At 37.8% G+C, this 25,896-nt stretch overlaps 1 long non-coding RNA gene across 1 annotated transcript in view; it reads right to left on the bottom strand.

The window, feature by feature from the left end:
• The window catches only part of LOC108502790, a 370,315-nt gene continuing 344,419 nt past the window's right edge, over window positions 1-25,896 (bottom strand). Inside the window, exon 13 of the long non-coding RNA XR_001876621.1 lies at window positions 1-58. This is a non-coding gene — a long non-coding RNA (uncharacterized LOC108502790). The remainder of the gene's footprint in view (window positions 59-25,896) is intronic.

Here is a 25,896-nt window from a genome sequence, read left to right on the forward strand (position 1 = left end):
TCCCAGTTCACTTCTCAGTAGGTGGCACAGCCCACAGCCTTTCCTGTGTCTTACTCAGCTGAAGTAAATAAAGGAGATTATGTTTAGATTAGGCTGAATTTTGAAATAATATATGTGTTTGTACTTCTTCCCATGCTGAACAGAAATGGAAGGAAAGCAAATGAGTGGAAATGGTACAGATGAGCACTACACTTCTATTAGAGATGGACTGAATCTTGTTATTCATGCTCAGTTGTTGGCAGATGGCTTTATGAAATAAACTGGACAAGAGAGCATTACAGACAGCATGGCATCAGAGCCGTGAGAATGGAGACAGCTCCTGCAGGAGCTCACTGCAGTTTGGGGAGTGCCTGAGCAAAGAAAACCACTCTGTCACACTTAATTAGAACAGTAGCAGTACAGTGCAGAGACAAAGCCCAGGGACAGGCATTGTCACTGCAGACTGAGCATTAGATACCTGGTACGGTCCATACAACACCTTTCAGCTCTTTACCTGTACAGGAGATGTGACTTTTTATTAATCTGAGCTTTAATGATATTCACCAGTGACTTCCCTCTCTTTAGAGTTCAAGTAAATTCATAGGTTTGAGATGTCAGGGGCATTTTTCTGGCTGTCTCAGGTGCAGTGACTGCAGTAATGTATTTTCAGTGTGCTGTGATCAATTCATGGTTCACACCCACTGTGAAGTGACTTTGGGCCAGCTAGTGTAAAAGCCAGTCTTTTCTGGTCTTAAATGTTTTTATGTATTTCTAGAATCTGGTTGTCCAAAGCTGATATTTGAAAGCTTGAAAGTATTCATAGTGTATTTGGTTCATTTCATAGCTTCAGCCATTTTAATTTCCACTCATAGTACTGAAGTCAAGCAAATTATCCTTTGAGCAAGCAAATGTTTTTGGTGTTGTTTCAGTTATTTTTAACTTGTAAGAATCTGGGACTTCCTCTTAGTTCCTGAATCAGAGAAACAGTAGATATTGGTCACTATGATTTCTGCCAAAAGGCCATGAAAAAGTCAAGAGTTGTAGTAGCTGCAGTGATGAGCAGAGACAGATGAGAAAAGCAGGCAACCTCACAGTGCTCATTTTTCAGACCTCAGTACTTCTCTCGTGTTTATAGATAACAATAATTGTATCTGCTGTGGTTGTGGGTTTTTTCCTCAAACAAATGTTACAGTCACTCTTACCTTTGTATTTTATTGCTCACTGACAAACAAGAAGACAATGAATAGTCTCCTCCTGAAAAGTATGGGGTTGGCATTTTTACATGATTCTTTTACATGCCACACTCAAATCAGTGCAGTAACTGATACAATTTTAGGAATGGTGTCTTTTTCTGTCCTTTGAGATTCATCTTCCTGTTTAAATTTGATTTTGAAAATTGCATTTTTTCTGAGTTTTGGAAAAGGTGGAAGTAGGAGGTGTATTAGCTTCAGCAGAAGGTGCAGAGACACTCTGCAGGTGGGGGTGTATGTAACAACATGTAGGTTATTTCTGTGGAAATGCAGCCCCCTTTAGGGAAGGTATTTTTTTGGCTCTCCATTAATAGCAATTACACTCTTTTTTAATTAAATGTATTTGGCTTGTGAATGCCACGGCTATGGGTTAGGAGTTGTTTTTTTCTGAATATGCAGTTAAGTGATTTGAAACCCTTTGAATGGAGGAAATAGCTCATGTATGTATTTGCAAGTCTGCTAGTGAGCATATAGAACTGGTTTTCAGAATTTGTAGGTTATTTATTGAGGAATGAATTACATAGGAGAAATTTCCAATGGAAATACAATGCCAGTCTTTATTGAAATGTTTTTGTAAATCTCAGTTTTCAGTTAAGGGATGTGTTACCCTGTAAAATCAGAAAAAATACTATCATGAAACTTAACAGATATTTTAAACTTGGCTAAAACCAGTCTTATTTCATTATGTGCATTGTTAAAAACCACTTATTGCATAGGCATATCTCTGACATTATGAATTCAAGGAAGTTGCCCTTTCAGGAAAGCTTTTTCCACATCACCAGCACAGTGTCTGTGATACTCTGTATTACAGACAGCAACGGACATGGACCACAGCTTTGCCTTATACAGCCTAAAGAGCAGTTTTCTGTTCAGTACTTGAGGAACTGGTTATTATGCTTTGTCTTATTTGTGTTTTATAAAATTGCAGCACAAATTCAGTGCATTCAGTTATTTTGCATGAAGGGGGTACAAATTTTCCCAGTAAGTGATAAAACACTGACGGGCTTGCACACTTTGTTTTGTCTGAATCCCTCTTTAAATCAAAGCTTCCAAATACACTAAGGAATGCAAATAGGCAGCTGGATCAAATAAATCATTAACAACTGTCTTATAATTAGAAAAATGGAGAAGCAACCCAAGTTTATTCATATTTCATCTGTCAGAAAGCAATCTGAAAACCAAAAATCAACAGAGTAGTGGTTCAAAAGTTCATTATAAATGCATCAAATAATCAGGGTTTCTGATGAAGGAAGGGTCACTCCCACGGGCTGTGAAAGCAATTACTGTGCTGGGGTTATAGCACGTGGCCAGCTCTGGCTGTGCTGGCACTGAGAGCTTGGGAATAAATTAAATCACTGACACAGTGGTGCCTCATTTCCTTCAAGTACTACAGGTGACTTGCATATTCCTTTCTCTGGGTTCCTGAATATACTAAGAGAACTCAATGGTGATTTGGTGCTGATGCATGAAACCAGAAGAAGAGTGTGAACAGGGATCAGTTGTTGCTGCTCTAATTTCAGTTCGAGAGTGAGGTGGATCAAGTGAAGGTGGTAAGAGCCAGGTTCAAAACAAAGAGGCAGCCAGGGTTTCCTGTACCCAAAGTGATTGAGCTGTGGATAGCCTGAGCAAAGAAGTTGTGGATTCTAAAATTTTGGATGAATTCAAGAAATGAATTAATGGAAGATATATCTGGGAGGGGATGCTAAATTTATAAAAACACCATCCAAGTCAGGAAGTCCCCAGGCCAAAAATAGTTGACTTTTGGGAGAGATCTACTTTAAAAGCTAAATGAGTTATAGGAGTTTCACCCTAAAGTGCTCATTGCCACTCTTGGAGGCAGGATATTGGCTCTCACAACAGTACTGCTTTTCTGATGTTATACTTCTATTCTCATTTTGCAGCTGCTACTGTCAGAGGAGTTTGGGTCCCTTCTGTATGCCAGCTTAGGTAAGATTTATTACAAAAGCAAGTCTTAGGGGCCCCAGGGATTGAAATACTTACCTGTCCAAGATGGAGAGGACTCACTGTGACGTGTTTTTTAAACAGAAATGTTGTGATCTGGCTTATTTTCTAACCATTGGCATCTTGCAGCCTCATCCACTCTACTGACCTGCTAAAATACATCCTGAATTTCTGTCAAACTGTATTAACTTGGAATGTCTTGTCAGAATTTAAAGCATTTATACACAGTTAAGTGGAAATTACTGGTTGTAGAGTTTTGCTTAGGCACTACTTTCATTGCTTTATTTCTACTCCTCTCCCTCTTTTTTTTTAAAGAGATTAAAATAATGGATTTATTAGACCAGCAAGTCACTCATAGGTGCTCTGGTATCGAACAGATTTGAGTTTGGTTTATGTCTTAATAAAAATTAGCTTTAGAAGATGGTCCATTAGCTTTGGTGATCCATGTTCTCATATTTGGGCATATTTGGTTTGAGCATATTTGAGCATTTAGGTCAGGGGCTTTATCTTCGGTGCCTACACAGGGCATGTCCTGCTTTTTTCCTGGGGCTTGTTCAAGAATATCGCTTGTTCTCTATACAGGATGTTGGAGTGTTTCCCATAAAGGTTAATTAAATCCTTCCCCAACACATCTGAGATTTGATAGAAGCCCTCTTTTAAGTTCTGAACCTGAGGACATGTAGTTTAAACAGCTCACCTAGTCACACATTAATTCTGTGGCAGATCCAGGAGGTTTTGGCTCCCAAGAAAATTACAAAGTTCTATATTCAGTGATGAGCATCTTGTACATAAATGTTGTAGAGTAAAGTTAATACTTACCTAAAACTGTTTTGAGTAAAAACAGTAGATTTCCAATTAAATACCCCCAAATGAGCCTAAAGGGACAAGGTTTCTTAAGATCCAGAACAAAACAAGAAATGTTTTGTGTACCTGTTTTTATTTCAAAAGTAATCCTGTGGAGGAGAATGCGTAGATACTTTCCATTCCCTCTAGTTTACTATCACCAAACATTGTAGATATGAGGAGACACTGAAGGGTATCATAACAATACATCTTCTTTACCTGTTCTTTTCTGCCAACACCAGATCATTTCTCAAACTATCACTGAAGTGAAAAAACTCTTCAACTCACTGTATCCCTAAACCTTATGCTGCCTGACTACCAAACAAATTATAGAATTATAGTATATTTGGTGATGCTTTCCATTTCTATCCCAGTAGAAGGAAGCCATTTTGGGAGAGGCTTAACTTCTTGGTGTCTGTAGCATTCAGTTAACCAGGCTCAGAGGCTGTTCCACTGAACAGCAGGACTATATCAAGCCTTTTCTGGAAAGGTCAAGCTGCATCCATGACCTGAACATTGTTCAGGAGAATACAGGCAGCCTTAGAGCGCCTCTGATGAATGTCTTCATTCCCAAGACTTGTCTGAAGCTTTGTGCAAACCTCTGCCGTGCTTTGTGGAAGCTACCAGGTCTGACACAGCTGTCTGAAGGAGACTTTCCAGCTAAGGAAATTTTCCTGTTTGTAACATCTGCAGGTTGGGTTTGCACTGGTAACAGTCACCAAGATTAGCATATGAACAATCACTGTGAAAATGGAAATGGGTTACTTTGACTTACCCTGACATTTTCTTAAAATTACTCTTTCTACACACTTCTTTTTTCTTTTTTTTTTTTTTTTTTTTTTTTCCAGTCCTGCAGTCTTTCTGTTTTGCTGGTCTGGGATTGATCTCTGGTCATAAAAGAGTGCACTTGTGATAATAAGATAAGCACACCGTTCAGGTATTGTGATAGGGCTAAAATGTAGCAGTAAAATGGAGCTTGTTTTGCTTGTGCTCACCTATGGCATGAATGTATTGACGAACTGTGCATCACAAAGAATTTCTTGATATTTTTGATCACTATAAAACCCTTGGTGGACAATTCTATTTTCACCCAAGCAGCTGCCGCTTAGAAGACATATCATGTCTACTGCATTTTGGGGGGATTGCTACATGGAAATGTATAAATATGATGATAAGGATCATTGGTCTTGTTTGAATAATTTTTCTTTAAATATATAAAATTTCTGCATTCTCAGAAGCAGGGATGTTTCAGTAAGAGAGAGGAAGGCAAATTTATTTTAGAAGAATAGGTAAAAAACATAAAAAAGTCATACAATTTGTTACTATGATGCATTTTCCCCCTCATTCATTCTAAAAAATTCATTAAATAATCCTTCTCTCTTTGCTCAGTTTTGTTGCTTTTTATTTATTAAACTTCTTCATTCTCTTAATGTTTGCTCTTTGGTCTCACACTTGACTTGTCACATTTGCTCATTTTAATTTTAGGAGTTGAAGATGCCCTTTTTATTTTCTGCTTTCTTATCAGATTAGCTTCTCAGATTGTTGCTGCAGGATACTTAAGGAACGAGACTTTCATCTGAAATAATTGGCAAATTGCATCAATTTCTGTTTGAGGGAGAAAGGATGTTACATGTGTATATTACACACAAATTTCTTGTAGTGCAAAGATGTCTTTGCCTGTATAATTTTGGTTTAGATATTTCCTGTGTTATTACTTTGACAGAGCTGTACTTCCTGGAATCTAATCGAGGTCCACTAGAGCTTCACTCCCCACCTGTGACTCACTCCTGTTGCTGAATATTTTGCACCCAATGGATGATAAAAGCATTCTTAAAGTGTCGCAGTGTCATAACCTTCTCTCTGCTGAATTCTTCACCTCTCCACTTGTCTCGGGTCCCAGATTCAAACAGATTTAACCCAGAGAGGTTGAAATGACCAGTATGAGAGGAGCCCCAGAGAATTTAATGAGGCTATTAACAAATTCAAATAATTCGAATAATTGCTTAATACATTTCTGAATGCAGAACTAACAAAATAAAGGGCTGTATTAATAGATCATTAAGAAGCAATTAGCCTGGTGTTTTTTCTTTTGACCTCGAGACCTGGGGCCGTGACAGCATGTTATTAATTCCTTATAGCTCAGCTTGAGACTTGCTGCATGTGATCTTTTCATGTGACTCCGTTCAAACATGTTATTGAAGGTATGCTGAAAGTTGTTTCCATGGCATACATTCTGTAATGCTAAGAGACCTTTGGCATAGTTTATGGGCACATTCCTGGCATACATTCTGCTTCATTACACTGGTATATAAAAAAGGGTAACTATTTTTTGCTTTGTTGGAGCTATTCCAGATATTGATGGAAATGAGGTTAGAGCTTATTCGTCCCGGTATGAGGAGATTGAATAGCCACGCTGAGTGCAAAGAATGGCTAAAACTCAGGCAAATTAGTACTCTAATAGCAAAGTGTCCATAAACATTAACAGGAATTCTGTCCATAGTAGAGCTGGGACGGTGCTTGTTCCAAATACCTGGTGCAATTCTGTTACAGGTGAAGGTAAGGAAGGAAGAACAACCTCAGAAGTGCCGCTTGTAATGAAGGAAATATGAACTGCTTTGGACCTGCTTATGATCACTGTAAAACACTGCTTATTTCAGTGAATTAAATGTTATTTAGGACTTCAGTTGGTAAGTCTAAGTCATGGAAATGGATTTCCTATAATGCAATCATAAGGTTATGTAAATATTATAAATTTTAAATATACATGGATGAATATAGAATTTATACGTGCATTATGGGATGCATCCATAAACAAACAGAAAAATATTCTATTCTGTGGGTCTGAAAGAAAACTTATGCATTGCAATTTTTGGTTTGTTTCTTTTATGAGGACTTGCAATCTGACATGGTTAAACACACAGGCCTCTAACTTTGTTGTCTTCTGTATTTATATTCACATGAGAAGTGATTGTTTCGATGTTCAAATTTAGGTGTGAGTCAGAATGTCTGAGTAGCACCGTCACTGGACAGAGGGAAACATAAATTAGATTATTTAACTGAGCTTTACAGTTAAAGGCAAAGTATAGTATGTGTAGCATCATAAAATTCATCTTTCATATACATATACATGTAGAATAGTATCATAAAATTCACCTCGTCAATGAAATCATAGTGTTCAACTAATCAATCTTCAACAACTTGCAGGATACTTAAAAATTTCAAGGATCATAAAATGTGGAGATTTAAAAGGTCGAATGATATCCAGTCCTAGCTGTTAGTGAGATTAGTTGAAGCTGCATGGCAGGGTGGCAGGCTTTAGGACTTAACTACTGTCACTGAACTATTGGGACTTCTCACTGAAGTCCCAATATCACTGTGCTGTTTCATTGCACGTACTATGTTGCCGTGGGAGTTAGGTGCTGAAAAAAATCTCCAGAGCAGTTAATTAGGGGTGAGATAAGAAAGGGTTTATTATGCCAAGGCAAAGATGTTACAAGACACGCACAGGCCGAGCCTGAGATGTTACATTTTATAATACCATCCATCCAATCCCAGATGTGCCCACCCTGTGGCCTTTACTCTGGTCCACCCCGGGTCCACCCCCTGAAAATGGGTCTGGGGTGCATTTCGGGACCCCCTGTTCATCCCACCTTCCTCTTCATCAGAGCACAAAGGGTACACAGTTACCTAATTCTTGACTGTGTTCTGTGGTTTAGGCCCTGATATGCTGTTCTGCCAACAATCTAGGCCTTGCCTTGACAAAAGACTAAACATTTCTGCTGTATTCAGGGGTAGGGGTGATATAGGGAGCATAGAATGGGGTAAGAGGGTTAAGGAATGGGTAAACTAAGGGTGCTAGAGGGAAAGGGAAAGGGACAAGGGACAAGGGAGGGAGGGTTGCTGCTTTTAAAATCTGCTTATAAAACTTATAAGGCTTACCAATACTAGAAAAATAAAAAAAAAAAAACATTAGGGGCTTAAGGCTTCACTCTTTTCTCTATTTTAAAACTGCTATTTGTCCATGTAGAGTGTACCAATGAGGTGAAGAACCGACAGGGAAAAGCTAGTTAGAAAGTAAAGTCAAGAGCAGTGCCTGTAAAAGAGAAAATTGGCATCCTGTCCACACTGGCTTTCTGGGTCTGCCAAGACACATTAACCCAAATAGGCCTCCTTGGGCTCCCCAGCATTCCTGCTGGGAGGGTCCAGGCAGCACTGGTGCCTCTGCACAGCATTGCAGCCGTGCAGTCAGGTCACCCGGACGAACAGCTGACGTTGGGGTTTGTATCTCATTAAGCAGATAGAAGAAGAAAAGGGACTTCTTATTTAAGACCTTGGAATTCGGTGAGGCTTCTGTGTGCACTCTCTTTGAGGAATTTTCTTATCCTTATGATTTCTCCTTAACTTGGTCATGACAAACTAGTAGTTTCCACAGTCTTCCTCTTGCTAGTTTTTTCACTTGATTGATTTGCAGTTTAGTCCAGCACTCTATATTATCTTTTATCTGTGCTCTTCCTCTCTTCTTCCTCAGTGCAATTTATTCTTGAATGGTTATCTCTTTTGGGCTGTTGCCTTTTTTCCCCCTCCTGATCACACAATCTCTGTAATTTCTCTGCTAATCATACTAACAGGGTCTGTTGTCATGACACTCTTTTTTTAAAATCCGGTTATAAAATTGTTGCTGAAACTGTAGTTACAGCAGCTCTGAAGTCTGGGATCTGAAATCAATCTTACCTGATCTAGCTAAAATTACTATTTCTCCCCTAAATATCTCCTTCTGCTATTTTTTCTATTTATGTGGGAATCATTTTGGTCAGCTCTTGAGACTAGATGTGAAAACTCTTCAACCTGCTGATGCTCTTTCTCCTCCATCAGAACCACAGAATGATCTCTTCTTGTTGTGTTTTAACCCCAGCAAGGAACTGAGCCCCTCACAGCTGCTGGCTCACTCCAGGCCAGCAGGGTGGGGGAAGAGAAGTGGAAGGGCAAAAGTGAGAAAAAATGTGTGTTTAGAAAAGAAGAGTTTAACAATGGTAATAAAATAGTATAATGATAATACAAATAGTAGTGAAAAAGAAAATAACAAAGAGAGAAACAGTAGCTTGTCTAGGTGTGATAGAAAACCCATTTCAAGCATCGTCAGCCACAGCCAATCATTTCTCAGTGAGTCAAATGCCTTAGTGAAGTCAACAAACAAGAGATGATTACTGAAATCTTTGAATGTGACTGATCACGAGCTTGAGGTTTGTCCCTTGTGCCTTGTCCCAGTGTATGTCATACCAATTCACATTGATAGTCTGAGTTGGTTTTTCAACTTTTGAATCCTTTCCAGAATCATGACCTTGCTTTCATGCAGTATCAACGGGATTGATTTGTAATTGTACGTTTCTTTCAGTACTCAGGTCCTGGAATGTACATTGATCTTTTCCAGGAATCTGGCTGCCCTCCAGTTTCTCTCAACTGCAGGAGTATAGAAAGCAGCTTTGCTACTGTTGCTGCCCAAGAAGCTTTATTCAGTGCATCATCTTGTCTTTGAACTTTTCCATTCTTCATTCTTTTAGTAGCATGTGCTGCTTTAGACTGTAATGGTGGTGGTTCAGCTTTACCTGCTCAATCAATATCACCCATCTGCTCTTTTTTTTACACAGTTTCTGCCAATATCCTTTCTGTCTGTGATTACTTGCTTTTCTTCTACCCAGATCCTGTCACCTTTGACTGAGTACCTATGCTATGATGGGAGGTTTTCAGCCACACTACATAGACAGTGCTAAAAGTATCCTGAGTCAACTGCTATGACATCTTCTGATTCTTCATACGCCTTTTGATCTACTCATTGCAGATTTTTCAAATTATTGTCGAGCTTCTATGAATTATTCTCTAATTATATTTTTTTTAAATTAAACAACTTTTAGTAGTTTATTTTGGAGGGAGCCCTTTTTCTCAGTAATGTTCTAACGTCGTGTATGTCAAGAACATTAGCAATATTTTCTTACTAAAATTTGGTCTGCTACTTTATGTTGGATTTCGATTTTATTTCAGTCTCAACAGTGCTTAAAAACAGGTTTTAGAGTCTGTGTTCTGTTACATGCATGAAGTTGAAATTCATAATATCAAGGACTTCTCTTCCTTCTACCTTCTGAATCTCGAGTACAGCTAACGAATCATGAACTGTACCAGGTTTGGTTGTGTCAGGTTATAAATGCTTTGCTTGGACAGGCTTCCAATACAGCATTCCAGTAGTTACTAGCCTTTCCTTTCATTTTTCTTTCATTTTTGACTTTTTTTTTCTTCATCTTTCCCAACTTTGGCCTTCATCGCAGTAAAACACAAGAACCTCTCCCTTTGAAAATATAACTGTTTAACTCATTCATTCATTCATCCATAATGCAGAAGTAGCCATGCAGGTTATGACTCCCTGCAGTGGTATAAAATACCAGTGTTCTTTACTGATGTGTTTAAATTATTTTGATGTGACTCATGGCCACATTTCCTGACATATCTGCTATCTTTAATTTTAATTCTTTTACAGTTAATGCAGTTACTGCAGTGTAAGATACTTAAGAGTTTCACCCATTAATGTGTTTTCTTAAATTTGCTCTATTTTTGATTTTTTTTTTACTCAATAACCACTACAGCTGAATTTGTCCAAGTTACTACATCATAAAGCAAAAATGCTTTCTCAAAGCCTAACCCTAAGCTTCCATCATTATACTGCTGCTTTCATACTTCAATGAGAGAAGGACAGGATTGAGGGGAATCTCAGTGAGTTCTGCTCTTCTTTGAGTCTATCAGGTAAAGCATTTCAGTCTGCCCTAACAATATTGACTTCCTGCACATTGGGAAAGGCAAAGAACTGGCTTCTGCTTCTGTTGTGGACAGTTATGCATAGATTCTTTAATGAGTATAATTATTTTCTCTAGGAACATATTTATTTGTCACCTGAATGTGAGTGATGAAAGGTATCAGAAATCTGGTTTTATTTTCATAGCTTTTCTCTTTCTGAATCACCACTCCTCTACATTAGAGTTTATCCAGCCTCCTGAACAAGACTGTGTGAAGCAGAGAACCAGCGTTACAATTCGGTTTTCTTTGAGGCATAAGGGACAAAAAAGAGGAGAACTGAAAGAGCACAGGAGAGCCCAACATCCCTTATTGCTGGGGTTGGCATCATGGATTAAAGCAGGTCAAGTGGGAAGTGAAATTTTGTCCTCAATGAATAACTGCCATCTGGCTGACTTCGGATCCATATGTCACAGTTCTTAGTCAGAGAATGCAACAACTGCTTCAAGGTTTACTTGGGGGGAAATTCAGCTTGCATGGAGGAGGCAGATGCGAAGTAGACATAAAGATTTTGTAAAGTAATTAGGAGAGATTGGATATTCTGTTTTATATTCTTCAGAGATTTGTTCCACCTGGTTTACTCTTATTACAAATGTTGGGAATATCCTTGAGATGTCAAATAAGACAAAAATGTTTATTCCTTTTTACTATATGTGCAAAGTGTTTGGATAAAGGCTCTTGAATGCTTTTTTTATTTTTTTTAAACACAGAACTGAAAAACCTATAGTTACTAAACCACTGCTTCAAAAGTGTGCTTTAATTTTAAAGAGTATTGGCAACACAAGTGCTCACTGAACCACTGATGTCAATAGAATAATGAATGTAGCCAGGATCTAAAGACCAAAATTTCTATTTGTCATCAAGAAATATTTTTTCTAGTCGAAGAAGAAGCTGCATTGATTACGTATCAGAATGAGCTCTGCCTACAACAGAAAATGCCACTACAGTGATTTGAAGTGCAGTTTATACTCATTTTTCCCTCCTGCTTACTTATAGGAGCAGGGATTAGTGTTGATGATGATGTAAAAATGAATAACGTGGACCTCAAAAATAATGCTATCTAGCCTGATACCTACTCTTCCAAGTAGAATACCACACTGTATTTGATCTCTCACGCTGAGAGCTTTATGCTGTGAAGGCTGGTGGCAGCAGCTATCTGAAACAACAAAGACATCCTTCAAAACAAGGCTCACAGACTCTGAGACCTGCAAACCAGAGCACTGGCTCCAGAGAGAATTTAACTTACAGGGTTTTGAGATTTGGACTTGAATCCAACTTCTAACTTCCTAAGTCAGCTAGAGTCCACATTCAGTTAGAAAGTTGAAAAAAACAGTACTTAAATAATTATGTATCACTAACTGATGCTTTAGATCTACCCCGTGGTTCTGCTTCTGAAACAGAAATCAAATACAAGATTCATACCAGCATTTGAAGTCCAGATAAAATTAATTCCAACAGTAGAGGGATGATAATGGCAGTTTTGAGGCAGTGTTGCAGTCCAGAGGGAAAAGCATGTATTTGCCTTCAGTCAGCCTGGGGCTAGTCCTGAAGGTATCCCACCATCCCTCTGATTGTTTTGAGAAATTCTCTTTCAGGTTATTGTTTGTATGTGCATCACACTTAAGGAATATCTATGCCAGAACTGTTGATTGTGTGATTTTTTACTTCACCTGGATGATTTCTGAGCCTCTATCTCATGCACCATTTGGTCATTAAATGGGTAGAAAATATGACACACCTTCTGCTGTCTGAGCTGGAAGGGTTTTTTCGCTTTTGGGTGGTTTTTTTTTCATTGCTGTGGTATTTGCTAAATTTTGCTTTCAATTTGTCTTGGCCTTTATTCCTTTATGGGGCCTAGTTGGTTTCTTATAGTATGTGCATAGCATGTGTGCTCTCGTGTGTGATGGTAATTTCAGTGGAAATACTGTGCTCTCTAGAGGGAAACGTTGCAGCTTTGAGATTTCTCTCTTTAGCCTTCAAATCAGAACCATGACGAAATTTTCAGGTATATTGCAGAGCTGTTTACAAATTTGTATATTTTCAGGAATGGGATGCTCATTTTTTAAAAAAAATCAGATTGGACAGCCTACAGTTTAAAAAAGTACATTGGATTTTGCACACTTACCCTATAATTTTCTGAACTTTTTATTATTAAAAATACACTGTTCCCAGCCCTCCTTTCAGCTGCCTCTGAGTCTTTTCCTTCTCCCTTCTGAGGGAATGCTCTTGTGAGATTCTCCTATAGGAGCCTCAGTGCTAAAACATTCAAGTCTTAAAACTCAAAAGGTGCTTTTGGAGTTTTCCTGCATTCTAACAAGAACAGAGTGGGGGGAAACATGACAGCCATTTTGATGTGAAAACTGATGTTTGTTGTAGCAGGTTGTCCAAAACCCCTGTTTTCGAAAGGAGATTGGTTTGTCTCTCTCAGCCTGTAGGATACTTACAACTCTATGTTTATAATCTCTTGATATCAAAAAAGAACATTACTAAATTGTCAATTTAAAACAGCCTGCAAGGTGATTATATTAAATTAGGCACTAATTATATATGATATATAAAATATGAAATGTGATATATGATATATGTTATATATTTATATATAAAATAATATGTAACCGATCCTTGCAGTGAAGATACACTTAGTGAAAAATGAAAATAAAAATAAATGTAGGAGCTCTCTATTGGGCAACTTTGGATATATGCCAGGCGTTGTTACATGTACCCATTGAATTGTTTTTTTACACTAATTCTGTGTGTGATGAAGAGACACAAGTAAAGTTATTTGGAACACCTGACATGCAGAAACCAGCAGATGTACAAAACCAGCTTATTGGAAGGTTACCATATGGTTTCAGTGTCCTTTGGCATGTTTCATAGAAAGTTCAAATCCAGATCACATTGCCAAATATAAATTTCAAATAAATGCTTTTCTACTTATAAATACATATTGTTGCTTTGATAAAGCAGTCAGTGAAATATGGGTAACTCCAGGGTGCCCTTCTGTGTAGAACTGCTTTTGTTCAGTTTTGGATGTTAAGCCTTGGCTTGTTTTATTATGTAGTTTTCAAAAACAAATTGATTTGCCCTGTGACCTTTCCTACCCCCGTAAATCTGGGATATTTTTATAAAAACAGACTAAGAACTTCAAAGTGCTGGCTTGACATCTACCAAAAAATCAGTGAGTTACAATGTTAAGTTTCATGTAATCAATACATGAATTACATTAATGACAACAGTATTGTTTCATGCCTTTATTTACTACGGGATCTTAGTTCCAATATTGCCTTTTTTCTTTTCTTTTCCCTTCTCACTGATGTATCTGGAGTATTTTTATAAAAAACAGACAAAACCACGGGGTCATACTTCTGGCTTGTCCTATAAAGCTCAGGTTGAGTTTGTCCTATAATGCTCAGGTTGAAGCTCCTCCTTTCTCTCTGGGTAGGCAGGAAGGGAGATAATTATTTAAATATTTGTCCATTGTTAGCAGGCTTGTTGACACCAAACCTCCCACCAAGCAAGAGACGCTGCAAACAGTGTTTTTGTTACAGACATGGAAATGAGTGGTGTTTTTTCTATTTACACAGCTGTCGGTTTCATACCACCAGCGAAAACTGTTTTCATTTTTTGGTTGGTCTTTTTTCACTTGATGACACAAAAAGCAAAATAGCTCCTATAACGTAAATACATGGTTAGAGGATTTTAAAATGCTCATTTTGCACCATATGTAACCAGAGCTTTTGGTAAGCTAATTGAAAGTGATATGTTTGGATTTTGCTTTAAAATCCAAATTCCAGTGAGGGGAATAAATGATTTTTAGGGATGTCTCTAGTGGCTAGAGGTTCTGAGGTGGAACTTGCAGCTGAGTTTCCATAATTTGACCCATTTTTTGGTCTGTGTTTTCCATGTTATTTTCATTTTGATAGTTTTTTCAGCAAATAGTTGAACAAGCACATGAACTATCCACCTTCCTATATGAGACTGCCAAAGATACAACTGGAAGGAAGAGATAGACACTAATAATCTACTTTCAAGACAGCTGAGAAGTTCAGCAGCTGATCTGATTCCAGTTTGTACCAAGTTCTGTGGTTCCAGAGTAGCGTTTTACCAGATTTTCCTGAAGCCCTTGGCATCAAGAGCAAGTCAAACTTTGACAACAGAAAAATTCCCTTGTTGCCTTCTGTAGTAGTTAAAAATGTCAAGTTATACTGGTAAACTTCATAATCTCTCAGAACACCTAATCTGCCTTAAGTGGAAGTAGTGGTGAAAATTTAGAAATTTAGAAATTTTATTCCTGAGTATTTGACCTGTGTCCCTCCTTCTGGGGAAAAAACATCTTTGATCAGAATGCCCTGTGCCAGGAGAATATGCTTTGTAGCTGCAGTTTGTGCTCCCAGGCAAGAGGCCTGTGAGAGGTCAGTGATTCGGGAAGAAGTTTCATGCTGTTTCTATTTCATGGCTATTTTATTTAACTTCTTTAAAAATATAAACAGTGAGAGAGAGTCCAGCCTTTTAGTCATCAGCTTTACTATAGGAATCTGCAGTCATGTGCATGTGAGTGCTGGTACTTGAACACAGCTTACAGAAACTGGCTTCAAACTGGTGTAGGAAAATAGGGAAAAGTTCCTATGGAGTGTGTGTCATAAAAGTTCTCATTATGGTATGTCCTACCAGTAGAAGTCACAAAGGTTATAACATTTTTGCTTTTTAGAGAGTACTTCTAATACTTTTTTTGCTCCTGCTGGGGGAGGGAGACTGTGGGGCTAGAGCAAAAACACTGTTACGTGAGAAGAGTTGGTTTTGTTATTGGCTTAGACTCTGCTTTCAGTTTTAAGATATTTAATAAACTCCTAAGCTGAGTTATGACCAAAACAAATTAAATTCTTTAGCTGAGTATATAACCAGCCAACTAGGTTAGCTTATTGTCAACTTTAGTGTTTATAGAGCTTGATTACTCATGGTATTAATATTTTGCTCTAATTTATTTCATTTAATTCAAACAACATGGAGGCTAACCTATTGATGTATTAATTTGACCCTTATTTGATCTTGATATTGAAGTTTTTATTAAGATTTTAAAACCCTCCAGTATAATTAGAATTTACTTACATTGCATCTAATTTCTTTCATATGCAGTTGCCTGAGAATATGGTAGGTATTTTTTCTTACAATAAATCCCTCCTGTTCCCCGCTAGGAAAAAAACCCCAAGGGAATCTGTATAACTGCAGTGAAAATAGTCTATTACTTGGCTAATTATTGAACATAATCTCGCAGCTCAGTTTTTGACAGCCCTTACAGAAATCCCTGAGCAGGATACAGTTCTGCAGTGCCTCTGAAACATCCCCAGCTTCTGCTTTATAGAGGTTCAACACGAAGGAAACTCTTCAGTGCCACTGAGGGTGACACAAATACAAACAGCTACGTTACCTACATTACCTTAAGGACACAAAACAGTATTCTTGATTATCAGAACATTCTAACTGTTGCAATTCCCTGTATCTGTGCCTTCTGCAAGGGTAGCTTAGTCCTACTGTAGTTGCTGGACATTATTGTTTAATTATAAAACTTCCCCATTCAGCTCTGACTAAATAGAGGTTCGTCTGGCTCATACCTTGTGAAAGTGTGCAGTAGCAAATTCGAAGGCAATTTGTGTATGAGCAGGACATATATAACAGGATTCTTTGCTGGAAAGTAGGAAGATATCCCTGAAAGAAGTTAATTCTGATCAAGGGATTTGCCCACCCATTATGTTAACATCTGTGAGGCAACCCTATTTCTCCTTTTTATTTTTATTATTCCTCCAATATTTTTCCTTTTTAACCCACTTATATTCTTAGTTACCACGACATTTCGTGGCAGTAAATGCCAGCATTATAAGCTGAATAAAACCCCCTTAATTTTGTTTATTTTCAACCTGTCACTTGGCAAGATTATAATAAAATACTGAATCATACAAATTATGAATCATACATGCTATAGTAGAAAATGCTAGTAAGAGCTTTTCAGTTTGAGATATCCAAAGTTAGATATCTAAATTCATCTTGGAAACCACTTACATTTCTTTCAAAAGTGTCTGCATTTATGTTGAAAATTAGTAGGTCAAGTATTCGTTTCCGTTTCTAAAACTACATGTAACAAAACAAAATGTAATTGAGTTTAATCCAATGGGAAATTCATTTTCACTTTCTTCCTCACCAGAAAAGAAGTATTATTTCTGAAGCTGGGTATGCCCATTTCCTATGCATTAATTTTGATAGGAAAAAAAATACAAATGAAGCATTTAATTTAAATGATGCTTCATCTGTTAATGGTGTTTCTGCCAATTTTCAATAGCTAATGCTAGCATAAATGAATTTTGATTTCTGAGCAATTAAGCAATACATTGGATACTGGCAAAATGATTAATTAGGACCTTTTGTTGGAAAGCCAGAATAACAGGTAACACATACACACGCACACAGTGTGTTTAAAAATCAGATGAAATTCTGTAGTGTTATGAAATTCTCAGGCGGGCCACTAAATAGCTCAGGGAAATGCAACTCAAGTAGCTCAGAAACTGCCTGTCAAGGCCTTGTTTTATCTGTGGTGGATGATTGTCCCTGTCTTAAGTATAAAGGGAAAAAAAAAAAGATTGACCAATTATTGACCCTGAGATTTACTAAAATATGTTGGACTTGAGGCTTGTAGGATATGTGGAGGGTAACATTTGCAAACATTACCTTCCATGGTTGTCTCACCGAATGAGGAGCAATAGAGTATCTGGAAAAAATCATCTGGGAAGGAAAAAAGAGTAATATTTGAGAGGAAGCAAATAACATAAAACAAATTGTGGGGAATGGTTAGAAAGAGAAGGTAGAGGAACAGAAAAGAAATAGGATGGGAGAATGGCAAAAACCTAGAAGAATTTAAAGCAAAGGTAGCTACAGCTGACATCCATATACCCAGCTGGAAGATGGGCATGGTACAAAGAACATTCCTCAAAAATTACATCTGTCCCTGTCTCTTATTGCAAATATTCTTTGGGATGCTGCTTTTCAGCTGAAATTCTGTGCTCCAGTTGCATTGATGCTGATACAACTCTGTGTCCTGAGACAGCAGGAAAGGACCATCACCTTTTCTGTGAGCTCTGGAAAGAGAAGAGAGAGCTTCGAACGAAGAAGGTAAAGGATGGAACAGTATCCAAAGGTGCATCTCTGTACCTGCCATTTGTAGATACTGAGTCTTGGATCCAGTGTACTAACATGAATTTCAATTGACATTGGATTTTATTATTTAGGGGTTGGTGGAGGGGAGAAGAGAAAGAACCAGTCAGGCACTAGAAAGAGATGATGTTCCATTACATAGTTTTTAAATGTATATTAAGAGCCTACAAACTGAAAATTTAGATTGATCTGCTCAGGGGTAAACAACTGACTAATTGTTCCTTCTTGTCCCAGATGTGTTTTATTTTACCTTGTCAATTCCTTATATTCTTCTGTTTTTTAAAATGCTACTTTCCCTACATGGAAAGAAAAGGAATGGAATTCTTTTCCTAATCAAGTCCCTGATGTTCATCCTCAGTCACTCACTTTCCTATTTAGGTCTTTAACCAATGGCCCAGAAGTCAGTCTGTCTGTCTTCTTTCCTTCTAATGCCTAATCTTTTTTCCTCCAGTTCCTTTCCACTGTCCTCTCATGATTTAATGTACTTCTGCAGGCCTTCCTTGGCAGCTGGCCAGCTATTCCTTCCCAAGCTTCCTTACGTTATCATGTGTAGTTTAGCTGTGGAGTTCTTTTTAGATTTTGAATTTGTTGAGTGTGTGTGTTGTTTGGCTTGTTTGTTGTTTTTTTGTTTCTCATGTTTCCCTCTTATAACCAAGTCTCAACAGTATTGTTAATCAAGTTAATCAATATTTGTTTCAATGTGCAGTTTGTACGTAGAAGTTACCAAGCATCCAAGTAGACTTGCTCAGGTACCATGTTACCTGTTTGGAGGTAGGAACAATAAAGGTTTTGATCACACAGGCTGCTCTTGGGGTTTTGAGAGTTGTGTCATACCTCTGACTTCCAGTTTTATTTCCCATATTTGAGGTACAGTGCATGTACTGTGTTTAGTGGATGGTGCTTCCGTAATCCACTGAATTTTTAAAATGCACAGCAGTGCACATGTAATACAGACTTATGTGCATTATTTCTACCTTTCTGGAAATACACTTCTATGTTTCTGCTTTGCTCTGTGGCACCAATTATTTAATATACCATGAAATGTTGTAGGCATTCTGGGACTTCATTGCTAATGTATTCATTCTGAGATATATTAATCTGTTCTACAAGTACTACAGGCTGTCCAAGGTAATTTGGTTTTTAGATTTCTTAAAGTTTAAACATTTAAAAAGGAAGTTTTCCCAGTTGAGCTGGAATATTCAGTTGGTCTGAATATACAATAAGAGGCTCTGATCTATGTAGTGCTTTACATTAAAAGAAATAGTGCTTTACATCTTAAAAGAAATTTTAGTTACACCAGTGTTTATGAAAATTTATTCTTTGCTGTAGACAACAGTAAAAATGCAGCAAAATCTTAAATGTCTGCTTTCATTTATAAACAAAGCAGAAATGTTTCTTGGTTTGATGTCATTGAGTAGCTGACCATTCTAGTTTGTAGTTACATAAGGTCATGGTATAACATCGACAGGGCTGCAGTATTTCACTATGAGCACTGATGCTCTGCTAAGACTTGTTTTAATAAGTAGTACACACAAGGAGCTGTAGTCATGGAATTATATAACCAGAAACAAATTAAGTCCATTTCCAGTCTTAAACAAGTTCTCAGTCAAAAAGATGAGGTTGAAACCTGATATTCGACCTACCGAATTTCTTTAAATTAAATTAAAAGTTAATTTATCAGGAAGATTAAAAATCTGGTTTTATTTGGGCTATTTCTGAAGAGATGCTCATGAATTAGGAGTCAACTCAGCAAGGCAACTGAAACAGTCATCCACAGGGAACATGCAGGGCTAGATTAGGGTTATATTTTCCACTGGGTGATAGGATGTTTGTATGTCAGAACTTTTTGTTTTGTGAAGTTACCTTCTGAAATTTGAAGTTACCTTCTTATATATCAATCGCCTTAGGTTTTTGCCAACTCTGCTTGTGCTGCTTTTATCTACATTCAGTCTTTATTTCCATTCAATAAATAGTATAAAAAAGCTCAGGGTAGGACACGCTTTTTAACAGAGGAGTAGTTATAGAATAGTAATACTTTTTTCTTTTGAAAATCTCCTTGGTATAGTTTTGCAAAAATCACTGTTTTATAGTCCATGCAACCTATGCCTTTTTTTGTCTGAGCTTTCCACCTGTTATGCTTATCTGTGGGAGCTGCTCCACATTCCATGGTCAAATGTATACATTTACTGGCTCACAGAGAAAAGAATTTGAATAAGAACACACCCCAGGGATCCAGATATCAAAAGCCATGCCCCTGTCATGGCGTTCATTGTTTATTTTAACACAATATGGGACAGCTGTGAGGAAACAGAGAGTGTGGTCATCGGGCTCAGTGCAGCAGAAGGGAGCTCTGTCCTGAATTTTGGAGCAGTCTTGGAATTGGAGAGTCTTGAGGCTGTGAAGGTTCCTGGTATTACATGGGCAAGTCTTTGCTGGAAATAGGAAACTAGATAAATTTTGGAGTAGATCAGCCTGGTGTGATTCATACACACCTCTTATAATTCACGCTGAGCTAAAGAGAACAGGCTACTCTTTTTTTTTTCAAGACCAGCATGAACAGAATGTGTAGTGTTGATTTTTATACTTGCTTAGATTATTGGTTTACATTAGATTTCTATTAAAATTCTATGCTTATAAAGACAGTTTGGAGTTAATTGTCTTGCCCTCTTCTGTGTGTGAAATAGTGTAAGAAAAAAACCCCTCTTTTCTGTTTCATAATAGTTTTCAAAATATTGCAATAGTCTGGGCTTTTTTAATCATAGCTTCTACATACAAATTGCCTTATTAAATATTTCTTATAGTCAATCTTAAACTTTTGAAGGGTTCTCAGCTGCAAGTATTATACCAGTGCAGGATGGAATAAATAAATACATAAATATTTGTGCAAAAAAGTAACATTATACTTTTTGTAGAGTTTTAAATCTGCCTTCTGTACTTTCTCTCTCTTCTCTCATACGTACACCATCCAAATTCTGCTTGTTAGGGACTACTGGCATATGAGAGTTTTACTCTACAAGATTTGCTTTCAGTGTTTTTCCTCTGTAGAGGAGACTGGGAAAGAACTCTGCAGACACCAGGGTCAGTGGAGGAGCAGGAGGAGGTGCTCCAGTTGCTGGAACAGATTCCCCTGCAGCCTGTGGTGAATGAAGACCATGGTGAGGCAGCTGTGTCCCTGGAGCCCGTGGTGGAGCCCAAAGGAGGCTGTGACCCCATGGAAGGCCTGTGCTGGAGCAGGGTCCTGGCAGGAGCCCCGTGGAAGGAGCAGCCCACGCTGGGACTTGTGCTCCTGCAGGGATCCCATGGTGGAGCAGCCTGTTCCTGAAGGAGTGCACCCCGTGGGGAGGGACCCACACTGGAGCAGTTCATGAACAACTGCAGCCTGTGGGAAGGACTCGCACTGGAGCAGTTCAGGGAGGACTGTGCCCCATGGAAGAGATCCCCCCCCTGCTGGAGCAGGGAAAGAGTATGAGGAGTCTTTCCCCTGAGGAGGAAGGAGTGGCAGAAACAACATTAGATGAACTGAGCATAACTCCATTCCTGCCTCCCGTGTCACCGGTGGGGAGGAGGTGGAGAATTCAGAAGAGAAGTTGAGCCTGGGGTGGGGGAAAAGTGGTTTAAGATTTGGATTTACTACCTTGGTAATAAATTAAACTGATTTTCCCAAGCTGAGTCTGTTTTGCCTGTGACAGTAGCTGCTGAGTGATCGATCTCTGTCCTGATCTCCCCAGGAGCCTTTCACTGTTTCTCTCCTCTGCCCAGCTGAGGAGGGCAGTGACAGTGGCTTTGGTGGGCACCTGGTGTCAAGCCTGGCTCAACCCACCACAAGTGGATATCCTGAATTACTGCATTCTGGATGAAGGAAAGGTTAATGTATTGTTGCAATAAATTCCCATAATATGGAAAGCTTACCGGAAGTCAAAACCTTTTTTTTTCGTAATCCTTTGCTTTAATTCTAAGTCTGATTCAAGAAAAAAAGGAAACTCTATTTAGAGTCACCAGCTGGATGATAAAATGTTTCCTTCCATAACAGTCATTAAAGAGAGAATAAGATCAGGAAAAATAAGTAGCTACTCTTTTGAGTGGTCAGAAAATGATTTTCAGATGGTTTGGAATCAAAGATTACTGATAAACACATTGCAAACAAGGGGCAAGGAACACGTCCTACTTGTCAAATTAATTACCAATATAACCTTCAACATGTAGCATTAACAATGATGTACTAAATCTTCCTAATCAAATCATACTCTTTGTTGGTAAGGCAAACTCAATTTTTACATGGGTCTTATCTGTGCATTTTCTAGTCCCAGTTTCCTTCCAGTACGTTTTTTTGGTGTCAGACTGACCAAAAAAAAAATGCAGGTTTAGATACTTAAATAATCCATATGCTCTGGAATAGTTTTTAGATTAACCTTTCTATGTGTTGTTTTCCGCTTTCCACCTTAGAGGAGTCCTGAAAGACTTCTAAACTTTCTGCTTTGGGGAACCATACAAACTTCAGCTGCATTTCTACTGTCTGACCTGTGGAACAGGTAATTTTGTGTTACACAGAAAGGGGAGTGCATACTAGAAGGGTGGCATCTCCACCATTCCTATAAAGGGAACTATGGATACGTTTTCCACTTCCCTTTCATGCTGGGATTTTTTTCTTCCTGCCCAAATAAAACTCTGTTAAATATCATATTAAAATAACGATCTAAAAGTAAAGTAACTGACGTAATACACAGATCACTGAAAAAAACCCCCAAAATCAGTACAGAAAACCCCCCTTAAAATCATAGAATACCTTTATCTGTTACAACCCTTCCTAACCTGGAGCACTGTAAACCTTCCTTAAGGATCTTTTCCTGTGACAAGCTGCTCAGCATTTTAGTCAGTACTAGGATCATTTCATAAATTATTTTTGACTTCTGTGTCTGTTCTCACTGCACTTCAGGAAACTGTTCAGCAGAGTCGAGCAGATGCTCACGGTTCTCCTGCAAGACTTTGGCTTTTTGCTCGTGGTTACTGAACAGGAAAGAAGTTTATTGTCAGTTTAATCAGAGGATCTCTGACTGACTTGATTTCATATCTTTCCCCCCTCCACTCCCATCAGGTGATCTTCTGCTCTATACTGTAGGCTCAGAGCACTTTGTCTTCAGAGGAAAGTCCGTTCTGAATTGCCAGTTTTCTGCAATGCTACTGAGCATAATGTGTGTTTCTTAAAAAATGTATGAATAGTTTTTAGCAGTATTTCAGTCCCTGCTTAAAAACTGAGAGGAATACTGTCTTTCTTTTGTTAACAATATTAGTTGACATTAACAGGAGTATCTCAGAGCTGGAGAAAATGCAATGGCTGACAGCATTTCTAAAAAATTACAAGCAAAACTGGAGTTGCTTCTTTGCAACAGAAAGTTATAATTCTCCAAGTCAATGGGAGGAAATAATCCTAAATGTTGTACAGCAGTCTTTTTTTGGCAGGTATGAGTATGTGTTCTGAGAGTACTTAAAAAATCAGTTAGCAGTTAAATGGAAACACTCACAAAGAAAAAGTAATTCTAACCTTTTTCATAGGCAAGCATCTCATAAAACATGACTCCATGCTGATTTTAGGTCATATTAGGATTAACTGGGGTTTAACAGTTTATTGAAATTATCTTTTTGTTTGCTATGTTTGGTGAAGAGATATTACTATCTTGTGTTTGACTTAAATAACACAAAAAAGCACTTTATACATAAGTCTACCCATCTATCTCTGTCCTGAATGTGCTTCATCTCCTCCTGTGATTTGCATCATATAATTGGTTGGTAGTAGAGATGGGATTCATGAAATAAAGGTTCAGTTGATATGAAGAATCTAAGATTACAATCTCACACTCTGCTGGGAGAAAATTGCAGGTGTAATAATGATGACAAGGAAAACACTGAAACAAGTAGAGAAAGGGCACCTTGGAACAGTCCAATCAAACAGGAGAGCTAGAGAAGGAATATGCAGGAGCCACATTGATAGTTTGCTACATTTAGGTTGAAAAACATGATCAGCTGCTAAAATTTTACAGGATAATCTCCATTTAAAAATGAGGACAGTAATTATGACCAGTTAAACAATAAAAATAAACAGTAAAATATATTACAATTCTTAGAAAGAGATCTAGCCAAAACACTCTTAAATTTAGAAATTTGCTGATTAAGTGTATATTTTTTGTATAAGCATTGAATTCAAGCAAAAATGCTTTACCAAAACACTGTATCTGTAATCCCAAACACCAAGAGCTCTTTGAATATTCAACTACCACACTGAAAGCTAAACAGTAAGTCTGTGATAAACAGAAAAGTACTGGCACCTATATAAATAAGAACAAGATTTGGATAAATAAACAAGAAAACCAAGCTGCCCTAGCACAGAAGAGTAGGGCTGGATGAGGCAGTTCCTACAGCACACAACATAAGGCAGCCTGACACACAGACAACCAGCCCATTTGTCACACTGCCTCCTAAGTCTACTTACATTTAAACATCAGTCCTTCCAAATTAATTTTTTCCATTTATAAGTGCACCTGAAGCAAAATTAGAAGTTCTAAGAGTTAGTTTTTGAAGAGCATATTTTTAGCTGTGTATCTATTTCCCCTTGAATTTTGATTTGAGGAGGTGAATTACAGAATTTGTCTAAGTGAAAACTCTAATCTAAAAAATCCCTTTACCTTTATAAAACCCTTAAAAAAGCCCTTAATGGTTGCTCTTCTTATCAGCCAGCTAACTCCTACTGCTGTGCTTTTAACCAGTTTGAAAAAGAACGGAATACATTTGGAGGGTTAGTTTTTGATGTTCTTTTTTTTACATCTCAAAGCTTCCGCATATGAAAAATGTGTTTCTAGATGCTGATGTAAAGAAGAGGAGTTGTTAAATTCCATGGAGTAAAACCATGGCATAAAGAGGTTTGTGCAAAAATATAAAAGAGACGTTTAGAAGCGGACAGAAGAAAAGAGAAAAACTCTCACCTAAATATTCTATGAAAAATAATATCTGTGCTTTTAGACCAGCATCCATTGTGTCATAGTGATTTCCAGAGATGCTGGTGCACTGGATCAATCCTGGTGGATTTCTGAACTTGCTTCAGTTTATTAGGTCTCTGCATTTGCTCATGTTGAATTCCACAAGGTTTCTAGCACCCCGTTTCTGACTTCAGCACAGTTCAAGCTACAGTACCTAAATTCCATAGAGCATGAAATACCAAAAAGAAGTTACATGAAATTTTTCTTTATCACAAAACTTTGCTCTGTAAGATGAACTGCAGCGAGCTGGACCCAACCAGAGCTGGTGAGATGAGATGAGACAATACGAGAGTAAAAAGATCATTAAAAAATTAGAATTTATTTTAAAAATTAGAACCAGCTTAGCTGCTGGCTGGGGTAAAGCCATGACAGTCCCACATAGAACAGTTACAATATCTGGCCTTAAAACCCTAGGATTTATCACATAAAAGTGTTTCTCTAAATTGCTGATGGACACGTACTAAAATGTTATCTCTATGTTATGCATATATAGTTGTATGTACTCGTTATTTTCTTTCTCATTGCCTCTTTTCTACCATACTTCAAAAGTGAATTGTTTTCTGAACTATAAGTTATAATGAATTTGCAATTTACTGCCACAGTGAACACGAAGAAAGCATAAATTTTAGAAGCAAAGTGTTTTACTTTAAGCAGCAGCTTCCTGAACAAAAAAAATCAGCTTTTTTGTTGAGGGTGTTTTCTTCAACAATTGACCTCAAGCATGCTTTCTGTATTTTTGCTTAATTGTAGGTTATTTCCTTAAAATTTTTAATCCTATTTCATGTAATGGTGTATAA

This window comes from Lepidothrix coronata, unplaced genomic scaffold, assembly GCF_001604755.1.
Source record: "Lepidothrix coronata isolate B3197 unplaced genomic scaffold, Lepidothrix_coronata-1.0 Scaffold124, whole genome shotgun sequence".
Taxonomy (NCBI): domain Eukaryota; kingdom Metazoa; phylum Chordata; class Aves; order Passeriformes; family Pipridae; genus Lepidothrix; species Lepidothrix coronata.